Here is an 18,761-nt window from a genome sequence, read left to right on the forward strand (position 1 = left end):
GTTAAGAAGGTAGAAACTAGGGCCTGTAGGACCTGCCTTGTTGATAATGTTGTTAAGAAGGTAGAAACTAGGGCCTGTAGGACCTGCCTTGTTGATAGTGTTGTTATGAAGGTAGAAACTAGGGCCTGTAGGACCTGCCTTGTTGATAGTGTTGTTAAGAAGGTAGAAACTAGGGCCTGTAGGACCTGCCTTGTTGATAATGTTGTTAAGAAGGTAGAAACTAGGGCCTGTAGGACCTGCCTTGTTAAGAAGGTAGAAACTAGGGCCTGTAGGACCTGCCTTGTTGATAATGTTGTTAAGAAGGTAGAAACTAGGGCCCGTAGGACCTGCCTTGTTGATAATGTTGTTAAGAAGGTAGAAACTAGGGCCTGTAGGACCTGCCTTGTTGATAGTGTTGTTAAGAAGGTAGAAACTAGGGCCTGTAGGACTTGCCTTGTTGATGGTGCTGTTAAGATGGTAGAAACTAGGGCCTATTGGACCTGCCTTGTTGATAGTGTTGTTAAGAAGGTAGAAACTAGGACCTGTAGGACCTGCCTTGTTGATAGTGTTGTTAAGAAGGTAGAGACTAGGGCCTGTAGGACCTGCCTTGTTGATAGTGTTGTTAAGAAGGTAGAAACTAGGGCCTGTAGGACTTGCCTTGTTGATAGTGCTGTTAAGATGGTAGAAACTAGGGCCTATAGGACCTGCCTTGTTGATAGTGTTGTTAAGAAGGTAGAAACTAGGACCTGTAGGACCTGCCTTGTTGATAGTGCTGTTAAGAAGGTAGAAACTAGGGCCTGTAGGATCTGTCTTGTTGATAGTGCTGTTAAGAAGGTATAAACTAGGGCCTGTAGGACCTGCCTTGTTGATAGTGTTGTTATGAAGGTAGAAACTAGGGCCTGTAGGACCTGCCTTGTTGATAGTGCTGTTAAGAAGGCAGAGCAGCGCTTTATTATGGACAGACATGTCCTCATTTTAGCTACTCTTGTATCACGCCTGATTCCTCTCTCTGCCCAGCACTGCGCACTCCTGCCATCATCATTATGCACACCTGCTTCCCTCGTCACGTGCATCAGCAAATTATTGGCCTCACCTGGACTCAATCACCTGTTTCATTACCTCTCCTATATTTGTCAGTTCCCCATTGCTGTATTGACTGTCGTATGTCCTTATGTTACCCGGCGCTGACGCTGTTGTGATCCTCTTCTATGTCCATTCCAATTTAAATGTTGACCTTGTTTCTCAGGCTGCGTATGTTCATATGGGCTATTTCTTTTTAGCACTTTTCTGGGTTGCTTGATTGTTTTTAATGCTTTACTGGGAAGCTTATCAGAGGTAGACTTAGTCATGTTATTTACATTGGAGCTGATAGTGCAGGGTGAGCTGTTGAAGTGGTCTTCCTGCTATTGCACACCGCCTCAGTGCTAACAGTGTAACTAACAGTGTAACTCTGGTTTATAGGCGCATGATTACTGCTCACAATAGCTGTAGGATAAACAGATGTTTTCGGTGCAATTAAGTTACTTACATTGTGTTTGCCAACGCTCCTAGGATCATGACGCCTCATTGTCACAATGGTAGGGATTAGCGGAGCTGGTCTTGGGTCATTGATAGGTCATTGTTTTAATGAAGTCTTGAAATGTGTGGACAGGAGTCCAGGAGCCAAGCTGATTTGGATGGACTCCGTCGTTCCTGTAGAGCAGGTATTCCCAAACTGGGGTACGCACAATGCCGTCGAGGGTACGCCAGTCAAAAAAATGTGATTCACATTTTCAAACAGTCCATTTATATTTTCCAACGGAAATACATTTGGGATTTGTTTCTTCTCTTCTCGCCTGAGTAGCCTCGTTTCACTGCCTAAAATAAAACCATCTAGTGTTCAGCGGAATAACAACACAATGTCAAATACAGGAAGCCTAGTCAAATAATGAACATCCAATCACATTAATCTGTTACTCTCTCACGGGACTTCCACTAATGGTCTGTGTGTAGCCAAACGTAGCTGCTGCTCATGTTGGTATCTGTACTGATGGTGCAAAAGCCATGACAGGGAGACATAGTGGAGTGGTAATACATGTGCAGGCAGTTGCTCCCGATGCCACTTGGGTACACTGCAGCATCCACCGAGGGGCTCTTGGGTACACTGCAGCATCCACCGAGGGGCTCTTGGGTACACTGCAGCATCCACCGAGAGGCTCTTGGGTACACTGCAGCATCCACCGAGAGGCTCTTGGGTACACTGCAGCATCCACCGAGAGGCTCTTGGGTACACTGCAGCATCCACCGAAAGGCTCTTGGGTACACTGCAGCATCCACCGAGGGGCTCTTGGGTACACTACAGCATCCACCGAGGGGCTCTTGGGTACACTACAGCATCCACCGAGAGGCTCTTGGGTACACTGCAGCATCCACCGAGGGGCTCTTGGGTACACTGCAGCATCCACCGAGGGGCTCTTGGGTACACTGCAGCATCCACCGAGAGGCTCTTGGGTACACTGCAGCATCCACCGAGAGGCTCGTGCTGCCAAGGGAATGCCTGACAGCTGGAAAGGTGTTTTGAACACAACAGTCCCTGAACTCTCGTGTATTTTCTGCACTATGCAATGATGTGGGTTTGATGAGGGTGGGAGCTCTGAACCCGAGGTAGAAGCCAATGGAGAGGGAGTCAGGACAGAGGATGAATGGGAAGCCCCCGAGGAAGAAGGCGCCGGAACCTCTGGTTCCAGGGTGGAAAAGACGTTTCTGGTCTGGTCGGCTCAACATCTCCAAGGAGACTCCCGTTGCCAGAGAACAGCTCCATCCTCCAGGGAATGGGGAGACCCAGCACCGGTCAGTTGGTTGTGGCTGTTGAATCTGCTGAGGTGAAAGAATCTGCTGAGGTGAAAGAAAAATGTGTGTGTGGATTCCCTGGTAGCTTGTGTAGGTTTGCTACTTGCTTGCTAAGAGTAGCCACTTCGCTCCTGTAGTCCTCCGCAAGCTAGCAGTTGCTACATTGAAAGGCAGCGCGGTCCACATTGTCCTGAAACAAAGCAAAGTAAACACAGCTCCTGCAACGCTGGAAACTTTCAATAATAATAATAATTTACTTTAATGTAGCTGTAAGCTAGGTGTTGATAACAACTGGCTGTGTCACGCAGTTCTAACGTTAGCAGGATGGTAGGGCTAACGTTAGCAGGGTAGTAGGGCTAACGTTAGCAGGGTAGTAGGGCTAACGTTAGCAGGATGGTAGGGCTAACGTTAGCAGGATGGTAGGGCTAACATTAAGCAGGATGGTAGGGCTAACGTTAGCAGGGTAGTAGGGCTAACGTTAGCAGGGTAGTAGGGCTAACGTTAGCAGGGTAGTAGGGCTAACGTTAGCAGGATGGTAGGGCTAACGTTAGCAGGATGGTAGGGCTAACATTAAGCAGGATGGTAGGGCTAACGTTAGCAGGGTAGTAGGGCTAACGTTAGCAGGGTAGTAGTGCTAACGTTAGCAGGGTAGTAGGGCTAACGTTAGCAGGGTAGTAGGGCTAACGTTAGCAGGATGGTAGGGCTAACGTTAGCAGGGTAGTAGGGCTAACGTTAGCAGGATGGTAGGGCTAACGTTAGCAGGATGGTAGGGCTAACGTTAGCAGGATGGTAGGGCTAACGTTAGCAGGGTAGTAGGGCTAACGTTAGCAGGATGGTAGGGCTAACGTTAGCAGGATGGTAGGGCTAACATTAGCAGGTTAGTAGTGCTAACGTTAGCAGGATGGTAGGGCTAACGTTAGCAGGATGGTAGGGCTAACGTTAGCAGGGTAGTAGGGCTAACGTTAGCAGGGTAGTAGGGCTAACGTTAGCAGGATGGTAGGGCTAACGTTAGCAGGATGGTAGGGCTAACATTAGCAGGTTAGTAGTGCTAACGTTAGCAGGGTAGTAGGGCTAACGTTAGCAGGATGGTAGGGCTAACGTTAGCAGGATGGTAGGGCTAACGTTAGCAGGATGGTAGGGCTAACGTTAGCAGGTTAGTAGGGCTAACGTTAGCAGGGTAGTAGGGCTAACGTTAGCAGGATGGTAGGGCTAACATTAGCAGGTTAGTAGTGCTAACGTTAGCAGGGTAGTAGGGCTAACGTTAGCAGGATGGTAGGGCTAACATTAGCAGGTTAGTAGTGCTAACGTTAGCAGGGTAGTAGGGCTAACGTTAGCAGGATGGTAGGGCTAACGTTAGCAGAATGGTAGGGCTAACGTTAGCAGGATGGTAGGGCTAACGTTAGCAGGATGGTAGGGCTAACATTAGCAGGGTAGTAGGGCTAACGTTAGCAGGGTAGTAGGGCTAACGTTAGCAGGATGGTAGGGCTAACGTTAGCAGGATGGTAGGGCTAACGTTAGCAGGATGGTAGGGCTAACGTTAGCAGGGTAGTAGGGCTAACGTTAGCAGGATGGTAGGGCTAACGTTAGCATGATGGTAGAGCTAACATTAGCAGGTTAGTAGTGCTAACGTTAGCAGGGTAGTAGGGCTAATGTTAGCAGGATGGTAGGGCTAACGTTAGCAGGATGGTAGGGCTAACATTAGCAGGTTAGTAGGGCTAACGTTAGCAGGATGGTAGGGCTAACGTTAGCAGGATGGTAGGGCTAACGTTAGCAGGATGGTAGGGCTAACGTTAGCAGGATGGTAGGGCTAACGTTAGCAGGATGGTAGGGCTAACGTTAGCAGGATGGTAGGGCTAACGTTAGCAGGGTAGTAGGGCTAACGTTAGCAGGATGGTAGGGCTAACATTAGCAGGTTAGTAGGGCTAACGTTAGCAGGATGGTAGGGCTAACGTTAGCAGGATGGTAGGGCTAACGTTAGCAGGATGGTAGGGCTAACGTTAGGAGGATGGTAGAGCTAATATTAGCAGGATGGTAGGGCTAACGTTAGCAGGATGGTAGGGCTAACGTTAGCAGGATGGTAGGGCTAACGTTAGGAGGATGGTAGAGCTAATATTAGCAGGATGGTAGGGCTAACGTTAGCAGGATGGTAGAGCTAACGTTAGCAGGATGGTAGAGCTAACATTACCAGGATGGTAGGGCTAACGTTAGCAGGATGGTAGAGCTAACATTACCAGGATGGTAGGGCTAACATTAGCAGGGTACTAGGGCTAACGTTAGCAGGGTAGTAGGGCTAACGTAAGCAGGATGGTAGGGCTAACGTTAGCAGGATGGTAGGGCTAACGTTAGGAGGATGGTAGAGCTAATATTAGCAGGATGGTAGGGATAACGTTAGCAGGATGGTAGAGCTAACGTTAGCAGGATGGTAGGGCTAACGTTAGCTGGATGGTAGAGCTAATGTTAGCAGGATGGTAGAGCTAACATTAGCAGGATGGTAGGGCTAACGTTAGCAGGATGGTAGGGCTAACGTTAGCAGGATGGTAGAGCTAACATTAGCAGGATGGTAGGGCTAACGTTAGCAGGATGGTAGGGCTAACGTTAGCAGGATGGTAGGGCTAACAACCTTGCAAGTTGATTGATGAAACCAGTTGTGATGAGTGCAAACAATTTGGTTGAATTTGAAGTTACACATTTAAAGTTATTAGTGTTGGTGCTTACATTATCAGGGAATAGACTGGCTTGCCAGGTCCTACATATTACATCACCCCCTGGATTTTTCCCCGACATAACTTTGGCATTCTTCGGAATTCTCATCAGTTTTATGTAATAACTCAAAAATAGAAATGGGAGGTGTAACTTTGCATTGGGAATTTTGATGTTTATGCTACATATTCGTCGCCAGACCCACTGGCTCCAGGTCATCTACAAGTCCATGCTAGGTAAAGCTCCGCCTTATCTCAGTACACTGGTCACGATGGCAACACCCATCCGTAGCACGCGCTCCAGCAGGTGTATCTCACTGATCATCCCTAAAGCCAACACCTCATTTGGCCGCCTTTCGTTCCAGTACTCTGCTGCCTGTGACTGGAACGAATTGCAAAAATCGCTGAAGTTGGAGACTTTTATCTCCCTCACCAACTTCAAACATCAGCTATCTGAGCAGCTAACCGATCGCTGCAGCTGTACATAGTCTATTGGTAAATAGCCCACCCATTTTCACCTACCTCATCCCCATACTGTTTTTATTTATTTACTTTTCTGCTCTTTTGCACACCAATATCTCTACCTGTACATGACCATCTGATCATTTATCACTCCAGTGTTAATCTGCAAAATTGTAACTATTCGTCTACCTCCTCATGCCTTTTGCACACATTGTATATAGACTCCCCCTTTGTTTTCTACTGTGTTATTGACTTGTTAATTGTTTACTCCATGTGTAACTCTGTGTTGTCTGCTCACACTGCTATGCTTTATCTTGGCCAGGTCGCAGTTGCAAATGAGAACTTGTTCTCAACTGGCCTACCTGGTTAAATAAAGGTGAAATAATTTTTTTTTTTTAAATGCAGATCCATATGTGTATTGATTCTGTGGTCATGCTACTACATTCTATATATCATGCTTCTATGTTCTATATATCATGCTTCTATATTCTCTCTCTCGCTCTCTCTCACTAGGGGACATAGGGCACTACTTTAGACCAGGGTCTCACACACCTTTGTGTGTGTAGTGGTTATGATGTCCTTTATCTCCCTTTATTATCAGAGTTATAGAGTCACTCTCATGGCCCTGGGGTGTCCTGAATCTCCCTTTATTATCAGAGTTATAGAGTCACTCTCATGGCCCTGGGGTGTCCTGAATCTCCCTTTATTATCAGAGTTATATGGTCACTCTCATGGCCCTGGGGTGTCCTGAATCTCCCTTTATTATCAGTTATATGGTCACTCTCATGGCCCTGGGGTGTCCTGAATCTCCCTTTATTATCAGAGTTATATGGTCACTCTCATGGCCCTGGGGTGTCCTGAATCTCCCTTTATTATCAGAGTTATAGAGTCACTCTCATGGCCCTGGGGTTTCCAGAATTCTCATAATGTCATTCCTCTCAATGCGCGAAGAGTCTGGTGAACCAATGTTTCAAACTTGGCCTTCATTAGCCAATAAGGAAAGACTGGGAGAAACTGGAGAAACTAACCAATCCCCACAACACCTTCCCTCTAACCCAAGACTTGCAGTTTTTTGACTCGCTGAAATTAAATTATGATAAATACTTTACTAAGTCGGTCACTCCCACATAATGCTATGGTCACTTCAACTAAGGCCAACTTTGAATGGTTGATATTCCAGGCAGGCATATATGCGCTGTGCGCAATAGCTTGGGGAGGAGGTTAACTGAAAACACTACTCAGTCCCTCAGGCCCTCCCCAGGTCAGGCAGCAGCAGACGGCTCCATGGTGAGAGTTGACTATCCCCTTCCACTTGAGGATCTTTGCTGTGACTTCACATGGAACCGTAAACAGTGGGTGTCTCAGTGTGCTGAAGTCAGCAGAAACACCACCATTAGTGCAGCAAAAGGATGTTACTGCAGAGAGAGTATGTGTGGTAGTTAGAGGGATTGTCATTGGTCTTTAGTGATTGGGAATGGGACACAAAATAGCCTAATGAAAGATCCTTAGAAGAAGAGAAGGAGATTAGAGATGTTATTATTATTACATATGATTTAACAAACTCAACAGTGTGAAACTGTGATATACTGTACAGACTACTACAGGTGTAGAGACTACTACAGGTGTAGAGACTACTACAGGTGTATAGACTACTACAGGTGTACAGACTACTACAGGTGTACAGACTACTACAGGTGTATAGACTACTACAGGTGTATAGACTACTACAGGTGTACAGACTACTACAGGTGTACAGACTACTACAGGTGTATTGACTACTACAGGTGTATAGACTACTACAGGTGTACAGACTACTACAGGTGTATAGACTACTTCAGGTATATAGACTACTACAGGTGTACAGACTACTACAGGTGTACAGACTACTACAGGTGTACAGACTACTACAGGTTTACAGACTACTACAGGTGTACAGACTACTACAGGTGTATATACTACTACAGGTGTACAGACTACTACAGGTGTACAGACTACTACAGGTGTACAGACTACTTCAGGTATATAGACTACTACAGGTGTACAGACTACTACAGGTGTACAGACTACTACAGGTGTACAGACTACTACAGGTTTACAGACTACTACAGGTGTACAGACTACTACAGGTGTAGAGACTACTACAGGTGTATAGACTACTACAGGTGTACAGACTACTACAGGTGTACAGACTACTACAGGTTTACAGACTACTACAGGTGTATATACTACTACAGGTGTATAGACTACTACAGGTGTACAGACTACTACAGGTGTACAGACTACTACAGGTGTACAGACTACTACAGGTGTATATACTACTACAGGTGTATAGACTACTACAGGTGTACAGACTACTACTGGTGTATAGACTACTACAGGTGTATATACTAATACAGGTGTATATACTAATACAGGTGTATATACTAATACAGGTGTATTGACTACTACAGGTGTATATACTAATACAGGTGTATATACTAATACAGGTGTATTGACTACTACATGTGTATATACTAATACAGGTGTATAGACTACTACAGGTGTATTGACTAATACAGGTGTATATACTAATACAGGTGTATTTTCTAATACAGGAGTATAGACTACTACAGGTGTATTGACTAATACAGGTGTATTGACTAATACAGGCGTATTGACTACTACAGGTGTATTGACTACTACAGGTGTATTGACTAATACACATACAACCACATGACAGCCCAGAGTCATCAGTTAGCCTGCAAGACCTTATCAGACCAGAGAGCTGTGGCTTTTACCTGTCCGATTCAGAAGGAAACCTCTGTACCACCTGTCTTCAATGCCATTCAGAACAATACTCCTCTTAATCGTAAAAAGATAAATACAATTTTCAGAAAAGGTGTTTATAACCATAATACACAGTACTACCCTATCACTAGTCAATAATACACGGTGTCAATAATACACGGTGCTACCCTATCACTAGTCAATAATACACGGTGCTACCCTATCACTCGTCAATAATACACAGTGCTACACTATCACTAGTCAATAATACACGGTGCTACCCTATCACTAGTCAATAATACACGGTGCTACCCTATCACTAGTCAATAATACACAGTGTCAATAATACATGGTGCTACACTATCACTAGTCAATAATACACAGTACTACACTATCACTAGTCAATAATACACGGTGTCAATAATACACGGTGCTACACTATCACTAGTCAATAATACACAGTGCTACCCTATCACTAGTCAATAATACACGGTGCTACCCTATCACTAGTCAATAATACACGGTGCTACCCTATCACTAGTCAATAATACACAGTGCTACCCTATCACTAGTCAATAATACATGGTGCTACCCTATCACTAGTCAATAATACACGGTGTCAATAATACACAGTGCTACCCTATCACTAGTCAATAATACACAGTGCTACCCTATCACTAGTCAATAATACATGGTGCTACCCTATCACTAGTCAATAATACACAGTGCTACCCTATCACTAGTCAATAATACATGGTGCTACCCTATCACTAGTCAATAATACACGGTGCTACCCTATCACTAGCCCATACTACACCGTGCTACACTATCACTAGTCAATAATACACAGTGCTACACTATCACTAGTCCATAATACACGGTGCTATACTATCACTAGTCAATAATACACTGTGCTACACTATCACTAGTCAATAATACACAGTGCTACACTATCACTAGTCAATAATACACGGTGCTACACTATAACTTGTCAATAATACACGGTGCTACACTATCACTAGTCAATAATACACGGTGCTACACTATAACTTGTCAATAATACACGGTGCTACACTATCACTAGTCAATAATACACGGTGCTACACTATCACTAGTCAATAACACACGGTGCTACACTATCACTAGTCAATAATACACGGTGCTACACTATCACTAGTCAATAATACACGGTGCTACACTATCACTAGCCCATAATACACAGTGTTATCCTATCACTAGTCAATAATACACGGTGCTACACTATCACTAGTCAATAATACACGGTGCTACCCTATCACTAGTCAATAATACACGGTGCTACCCTGTCACTAGTCAATAATACACGGTGCTACCCTATCACTAGTCAATAATACACGGTGCTACACTATCACTAGTCAATAATACACGGTGCTACCCTATCACTAGTCAATAATACACGGTGCTACACTATCACTAGTCAATAATACACAGTGTTATCCTATCACTAGTCAATAATACACGGTGCTACACTATCACTAGCCCCTAATACACGGTGCTACCCTATCACTAGTCAATAATACACGGTGCTACCCTATCACTAGTCAATAATACACAGTGTTATACTATCAATAGCCCATAATACACAGTGTTATCCTATCACTAGTCAATAATACACAGTGTTATCCTATCACTAGTCAATAATACACAGTGTTATCCTATCACTAGTCAATAATACACAGTGTTATCCTATCACTAGTCAATAATACACAGTGTTATCCTATCACTAGTCAATAATACACAGTGCTACACTATCACTAGTCAATAATACACAGTGCTACCCTATCACTAGTCAATAATACACAGTGTTATCCTATCACTAGCCCATAATACACAGTGTTATCCTATCACTAGCCCATAATACACAGTGTTATCCTATCACTAGCCAATCGTCAGAATGAGGTCTCTTCTCTTTCTTTGACTTTTTAATCCATGTTCCTTCCCTTACAATCTCCCCTCCCTCCATTCCCCCGTTCGTTCCTCTTATCACCGTTTCCTTATTGCCTTCGCCTATGAGGAAAGAGAGAGCAGAGGAAGTAGCACCGTAGTGAATACACTGTAATTCTGACCCGTGTTCCACTATTAGTTCCATTAGTCTATTACAGCCCGCAGCCGTAGAGCCGCTTCACCACTGTCGCGCTGCAGATACACACTCTTTTCAAATCTTAACAGCAACATTCATTATCTATTTGCCTGCGCAGTGCAATGGATTTTTAACCGGGGTTTCTACCTATCTAATATCATAGAGCAGCAGAGCCTGCAGTGACCGGTCAGGCAGCGGTACACCAAGGTACCAATCAATACGACTGGAGACTTCAGAGAAAGGATATATACATATATATATATATATATAGCTGCCTATAGGTGCTACGAGGAAAAACGTCGCGGAGAAGGAGGCTGGAATTATGAAGGTATGCCGTTGAGACAAATGTGCATTTTTGCGACGTTTTTTTGTTTGAGGCTATTTTGTAATCTATTTGCCGTAGTTACCATTTCACCATGTATTCAACAAGACTCGTTCTGCTCTATTCAGAACATGCTAGATTACTTACTCTGTTATTGCTCTACTGCCATAATGAAAAAAGCAAGGTTAGACTATTATGTGATCCATTTATGTCAGAGGCTATTGTGCTCCACAACGCTGCAGTTGCCCAGGTCCGATCAATCTCGCCGTTTACTAGCTATTTAATCATATAGATGTAGACTACCACGAGTCCCTACGCTCTCTGCTGCTAAAACGCTCCCCTGTGCCACTAGCTCCTCAGAAGGCTATCCAAATTAACCAGCTGGTGTCTTCAACACATCTGGCCAAGGATTACCAAGCATTTATTTACACTACTGATTTACACCACAGCCAACATAACTCCGTATTGGATTAGCCCGCAGCAGCGTATGTGGGCATAGTATTATTGCTAATCTGTTTGGCCCAGAGGCCGTGTGATAGTACATAGTCTGCCTGCCCTGTGATAGTACAGTCTGCCTGCCATGTGATAGTACAGTCTGCCTGCCCTGTGATAGTACAGTCTGCCTGCCCTGTGATAGTACAGTCTGCCTGCTCTGTGATAGTATAGTCTGCCTGCCCTGTGATAGTATAGTCTGCCTGCCCTGTGCTAGTACATAGTCTGCCTGCCCTGTGATAGTACATAGTCTGCCTGCTCTGTGATAGTATAGTCTGCCTGCCCTGTGATAGTACATAGTCTGCCTGCCCTGTGATAGTACATAGTCTGCCTGCCCTGTGATAGTACAGTCTGCCTGCCCTGTGATAGTACAGTCTGCCTGCCCTGTGATAGTACAGTCTGCCTGCCCTGTGATAGTACAGTCTGCCTGCCCTGTGATAGTACAGTCTGCCTGCCCTGTGATAGTACATAGTCTGCCTGCTCTGTGATAGTATAGTCTGCCTGCCCTGTGATAGTACATAGTCTGCCTGCCCTGTGATAGTACATAGTCTGCCTGCCCTGTGATAGTACAGTCTGCCTGCCCTGTGATAGTACAGTCTGCCTGCCCTGTGATAGTACCGTCTGCCTGCCCTGTGATAGTACAGTCTGCCTGCCCTGTGATAGTACATAGTCTGCCTGCCCTGTGATAGTATAGTCTGCCTGCCCTGTGATAGTACATAGTCTGCCTGTCGTGTGATAGTCACTAGTCTTCCTGCCGTGTGATAGTCACTAGTCTGCCTGCCCTGTGATAGTACATAGTCTGCCTGCCCTGTGATAGTATAGTCTGCCTGCCGTGTGATAGTAACTAGTCTGCCTGCTGTGTGATAGTAACTAGTCTGCCTGCCGTGTGATAGTAACTAGTCTGCCTGCCGTGTGATAGTAACTAGTCTGCCTGCCGTGTGATAGTAACTAGTCTGCCTGCCGTGTGATAGTCACTAGTCTGCCTGCCCTGTGATAGTACAGTCTGCCTGCCCTGTGATAGTAACTAGTCTGCCCTGTGATAGTAACTAGTCTGCCTGCCCTGTGATAGTAACTTGTCTGCCTGCTGTGTGATAGTCACTAGTCTGCCTGTGATAGTAACTAGTCTGTCTGCCCTGTGATAGTACAGTCTGCCTGCTGTGTGATAGTCACTAGTCTGCCTTCCCTGTGATAGTAACTAGTCTGCCCTGTGATAGTACATAGTCTGCCTGCCGTGTGATAGTAACTAGTCTGCCTGCCGTGTGATAGTAACTAGTCTGCCCTGTGATAGTACATAGTCTGCCTGCCGTGTGATAGTCACTAGTCTGCCTGCCGTGTGATAGTAACTAGTCTGCCCTGTGATAGTAACTAGTCTGCCTGCCGTGTGATAGTAACTAGTCTGCCTGCAGTGTGATAGTAACTAGTCTGCCTGCCGTGTGATAGTAACTAGTCTGCCTGCTGTGTGATAGTCACTAGTCTGCCTGCTGTGTGATAGTCACTAGTCTGCCTGCCGTGTGCTAGTAACTAGTCTGCCTGCCGTGTGATAGTAACTAGTCTGTCTGCCGTGTGATAGTAACTAGTCTGCCTGCAGTGTGATAGTAACTAGTCTGCCTGCCGTGTGATAGTAACTAGTCTGCCTGCCGTGTGATAGTAACTAGTCTGCCTGCCGTGTGATAGTAACTAGTCTGCCTGCCGTGTGATAGTCACTAGTCTGCCTGCCCTGTGATAGTACAGTCTGCCTGCCCTGTGATAGTAACTAGTCTGCCCTGTGATAGTAACTAGTCTGCCTGGCCTGTGATAGTAACTTGTCTGCCTGCTGTGTGATAGTCACTAGTCTGCCTGTGATAGTAACTAGTCTGTCTGCCCTGTGATAGTACAGTCTGCCTGCCGTGTGATAGTCAGTAGTCTGCCTTCCCTGTGATAGTAACTAGTCTGCCCTGTGATAGTACATAGTCTGCCTGCCGTGTGATAGTAACTAGTCTGCCTGCCGTGTGATAGTAACTAGTCTGCCTGCCGTGTGATAGTAACTAGTCTGCCCTGTGATAGTACATAGTCTGCCTGCCGTGTGATAGTCACTAGTCTTGCCTGCCGTGTGATAGTAACTAGTCTGCCCTGTGATAGTAACTAGTCTGCCTGCCGTGTGATAGTAACTAGTCTGCCTGCAGTGTGATAGTAACTAGTCTGCCTGCCGTGTGATAGTAACTAGTCTGCCTGCTGTGTGATAGTAACTAGTCTGCCTGCCGTGTGATAGTCACTAGTCTGCCTGCCGTGTGCTAGTAACTAGTCTGTCTTCCGTGTGATAGTAACTAGTCTGCCTGCAGTGTGATAGTAACTAGTCTGCCTGCCGTGTGATAGTACAGTCTGCCTGCCGTGTGATAGTAACTAGTCTGCCTGCCGTGTGATAGTAACTAGTCTGCCTGCAGTGTGCTAGTAACTAATATGCCTGCTGTGTGATAGTAACTAGTCTGCCTGCTGTGTGATAGTAACTAGTCTGCCTGCTGTGTGATAGTAACTAGTCTGCCTGCTGTGTGATAGTAACTAGTCTGCCTGCTGTGTGATAGTAACTAGTCTGCCTGCTGTGTGATAGTAACTAGTCTGCCTGCTGTGTGATAGTACAGTCTGCCGTGTGATAGTAACTAGTCTGCCTGCTGTGTGATAGTAACTACTCTGCCTGCTGTGTGATAGTAACTAGTCTGCCTGCTGTGTGATAGTCACTAGTCTGCCTGCTGTGTGATAGTAACTAGTCTGCCTGCCGTGTGATAGTAACTAGTCTGCCTGCCATGTGATAGTCACTAGTCTGCCTGCCCTGTGATAGTACAGTCTGCCTGCCCTGTGATAGTAACTAGTCTGCCCTTTGATAGTAACTAGTCTGCCTGCCCTGTGATAGTACAGTGTGCCTGCCCTGTGATAGTAACTAGTCTGCCCTGTGATAGTAACTAGTCTGCCTGCCCTGTGATAGTAACTTGTCTGCCTGTACTTGAGCAAGGCACCCCCCTCCCCCACACAAAGTAAAATACTGCACTGAAAGGCTACTGGGTGGTCGGTCAACCCTCCCATCTGGAGAGCTACTGGGTGGTCAGTCAACCCTCCCATCTGGAGAGCTACTGGGTGGTCGGTCAACCCGCCCGTCTGGAGAGCTACTGGGTGGTCGGTCAACCCTCCCATCTGGAGAGCTACTGGGTGGTCGGTCAACCCTCCCATCTGGAGAGCTACTGGGCGGTCGGTCAACCTTCCCATCTGGAGAGCTACTGGGTGGTCAGTCAACCCTCCCATCTGGAGAGCTTCTGGGTGGTTGGTCAACCCTCCCTTCTGGAGAGCAACTGGGTGGTTGGTCAACCCTCCCTTCTGGAGAGCAACTGGGTGGTTGGTCAACCCTCCCATCTGGAGAGCTACTGGGTGGTTGGTCAATCCTCCCATTTGGAGAGCTACTGGGTGGTCGGTCAACTCTCCCATCTGGAGAGCTACTGGGTGGTTGGTCAACCCTCCCATCTGGAGAGCTACTGGGTGGTCGGTCAACCCGCCCATCTGGAGAGCTACTGGGTGGTCGGTCAACCCTCCCATCAACCCTGCTCAAACACACCGGAGTCAGTTTATTAAGGTCCTGTTGAGCAGCTGATTTTGTACAATGTGTTGTGTTCGAGCAGGGTTGGAGCAATAACCTGCACCCTCAGTGTCTCTCCTGGAGGATGGTTGGCCCACCCTGCAACATTACAACTACAACCAAATACTTTTTATGTTTAAAAAAAAATTCCCTCATTCAATAAACATGGGATTCAATGACTAAGATGGTGATCTATTTGTAAGGTAAAATATTCAGTGTTCAGGAGAGATCTTGACAACATAGGAGTTAAGCTACTTGTCAATACATTATTTATTTTTTAAAACTTTGTCAGAATTAGATGGCCAGTATTGAATAGAGGAGAATCCTAGCCGATGTGGAGTGCTTGAGAGACGGTTTTCCAACCCGAGTAGGCAGCATTGGCTTCATCGACGGTGGTGCTCCGGTATCAACTGTGTGTTGGCCATTTGCAGTTATTTAAAAAAAAATATATATATTTCACCTTTATTTAACCAGGTAGGATAGTTGAGAACAAGTTCTCATTTACAACTGCGACCTGGCCAAGAGAAAGCAAAGCAGTTCGACACATACAACAACACAGAGTTACACATGGAGTAAAACAAACATACAGTCAATAATACAGTAGAAAAATAAGTCTATATACGATGTGAGCAAATGAGGTGAGATAAGGGAGGTAAAGGCAAAAAAAAGTCCATGGTGGCGAAGTAAATACAATATAGCAAGTAAAACACTGGAATGTAGATTTCCAGTGGAAGAATGAGCAAAGTAGAGATAGAAATAATGGGGTGCAAAGGAGCAAAATAAATAAATACAGTAAGGGAAGAGGTAGTTGTTTGGGCTAAATTATAGATGGGCTATGTACAGCTGCTCTGACAGCTGGTGCTTTAAGCTAGTGAGGGAGATAAGTGTTTCCAGTTTCAGAGATGTTTGTAGTTCGTTCCAGTCATTGGCAGCAGAGAACTGGAAGGAGAGGCGGCCAAAGAAAGAATTGGTTTTGGGGGTGACCAGAGAGATATACCTGCTGGAGCGAGTGCTACAGGTGGGTGATGCTATGGTGACCAGCGAGCTGAGATAAGGGGGGACTTTACCTAGCAGGGTCTTGTAGATGACCTGGAGCCAGTGGGTTTGGCGACGAGTATGAACCGAGGGCCAGCCAACGAGAGCGTACAGGTCGCAATGGTGGGTAGTATATGGGGCTTTGGTGACAAAACGGATGGCACTGTGATAGACTGCATCCAATTTATTGAGTATGGTATTGGAGGCTATTTTGTAAATGACATCGCCCGAAGTCGAGGATCGGTAGGATGGTCAGTTTTACGAGGGTATGTTTGGCAGCATGAGTGAAGGATGCTTTGTTGTGAAATAGGAAGCCAATTCTAGATTTAACTTTGGATTTGAGATGTTTGATGTGAGTCTGGAAGGAAAGTTTACAGTCTAACCAGACACCCAGGTATTTGTAGTTGTCCACGTATTCTAAGTTAGAGCCGTCCAGAGTAGTGATGTTGGACAGGCGGGCAGGTGCAGGCAGCGATCGATTGAAGTATACAGAATGGTGTCGTCTGCGTCAGGTATTTGAGATTCTTTGGGTTGTTAGACGTCCGTATTATACGCCCACCCATCGACCCTGACTAACCACCCTCCTTTCGTTTTAAGTAAACCATCTGTCTTATGTAACCAGACCAAACGTAACATATCATACTAAACAGAGTGTTCTTTCAGATTTACGTACAGAATAATATGAACTGCTCTGAGACCAGGTTGCAACGAGCCGTGTAAAAGTCGCTCTGAACTGAAGGTCTACTGGTTCATTTGTACCCAACATGGTAACACTGAAAGTGTCGGTAAAGCTATGTCAGAGCAGAGAAGTGTCTGCAGTAAGTCGTAATCTGCCCTGCAGTAGTCTAATCATCCACAGAACGTGTATTAACCTATAATACAATAAGGCATTTAACCATTTATCTTTTTTTTGTTGTTGATTTTTACACAACCAATGAATGGGGGAGGTGGTTGCCGTATGCAGTGCATTATGGGGGAGGTGGTTGTCGTATGCAGTGCATTATGGGGGAGCTGTTTGCCGTATGCAGTGCATTATGGGGGAGGTGGCCTTATAGACGTGCTTCAGTATATACAGTGTATTCGGCAAGTATTCAGACCCCTTTCCTTTTTCCAAATTTTGTTAAGTTACAGCCTTATTCTAAAATGTATTAAATTAATGTTTTTCTTCATCAATCTACACACAATACCCCATAATGACAAAGCAAAAACAGGTTTTATGGTCAAAGGAATTGTCTGTAGAGACCTGAGACAGGATTGTGTCAAGGCACAGATCTGGGGAAGGGTACTAACAAAATTGTGCAGCATTGAAGGTCCCCAAGAACACAGTGGCCTCCATCATCAGTTCCTCTGTGGAGATGGGAGAACCTTCCAGAAGGACAACTATCTCTGCAGCACTCCACCAATCAGGCCTTTATGGTAGAGTGGCCAGACGGAAGCCTGCTTGGAGTTTGCCAAAAGGCACCTAAAGACTCTCAGACCACGAGAAACAAGATTCTCTGGTCTGATGAAACCAAGATTGAACTCTTTGGCCTGAATGCCAAGCATCACGTCTGAAGGAAACCGGCACCATCCCTACGGTGAAGCATGGTGGTGGCAGCATCATGCTGTTGGGGGATGTTTTTCAGCGGTAGGGACTGGGAGACTAGTCAGGATCGAGGGAAAAATGAATGGAGCAAAGTACAGAGAGATCCTTTATGAAAACCTGCTCCAGAGGGCTCAGGACCTCAGACTGGGGCGAAGGTTCACCTTCCAATATGACAACGACCCTAAGCACACAGCCAAGACAATGCAAGAGTGGCTTCGGGACAAGTCTCTGAATGTCCTTGAGTGGCCCAACCTGAGCCTGGACTTGAACCCGATCGAACATCTCTGGAGACCTGAAAATAGCTATGAAGTGACGCTCCCCATCCAATCCGACAGAGCTTGAGAGGATCTGCAGAGAAGAATGGGAGAAACTCCCCAAATACAGGTGTGCCAAGTTTATAGCATCATACCCAAGAAGACTAGAGGCTGTAATCGCTGCCAAAGGTACTTAAACAAAGTACTGAGTAAAGGGTCAGAATACTAATGTAAATGTGATATTTCAATTATTATTTTTATATACATTTGAAAATAAATCTAAAAACCTATTTTTGCTTTGTCATTATGGGGTATTGCTTTGTCATTATGGGGTATTGCTTTGTCATTATGGGGTATTGCTTTGTCATTATGGGGTATTGCTTTGTCATTATGGGGTATTGTGATGTCATTATGGCGTATTGTGATGTCAATACGGGGTATTGTTTTGTCATTATGGGGTATTGTGATGTCATTATGGCGTATTGTGATGTCAATACGGGGTATTGTGATGTCATTATGGGGTATTGTGATGTCATTATGGGGTATTGTGATGTCATTATGGGGTATTGTGATGTCATTATGGGGTGTGCAGATTGATGAGGATAAAAACAATCTAATCCA

At 45.4% G+C, this 18,761-nt stretch overlaps 1 protein-coding gene across 1 annotated transcript in view; it reads left to right on the forward strand.

Annotated features, from left to right (window-relative positions):
* Positions 1-10,803: 10,803 nt before the first annotated feature.
* The window catches only part of LOC112239557 (membrane-associated guanylate kinase, WW and PDZ domain-containing protein 3), an 80,792-nt gene continuing 72,834 nt past the window's right edge, over positions 10,804-18,761 (forward strand). Inside the window, exon 1 of the mRNA XM_042303594.1 lies at positions 10,804-11,182. The gene's annotated coding sequence lies outside the window, so the exon portion shown is untranslated. The remainder of the gene's footprint in view (positions 11,183-18,761) is intronic.

Source organism: Oncorhynchus tshawytscha, linkage group LG22, assembly GCF_018296145.1.
Source record: "Oncorhynchus tshawytscha isolate Ot180627B linkage group LG22, Otsh_v2.0, whole genome shotgun sequence".
Classification (NCBI taxonomy): Eukaryota; Metazoa; Chordata; class Actinopteri; order Salmoniformes; family Salmonidae; genus Oncorhynchus; species Oncorhynchus tshawytscha.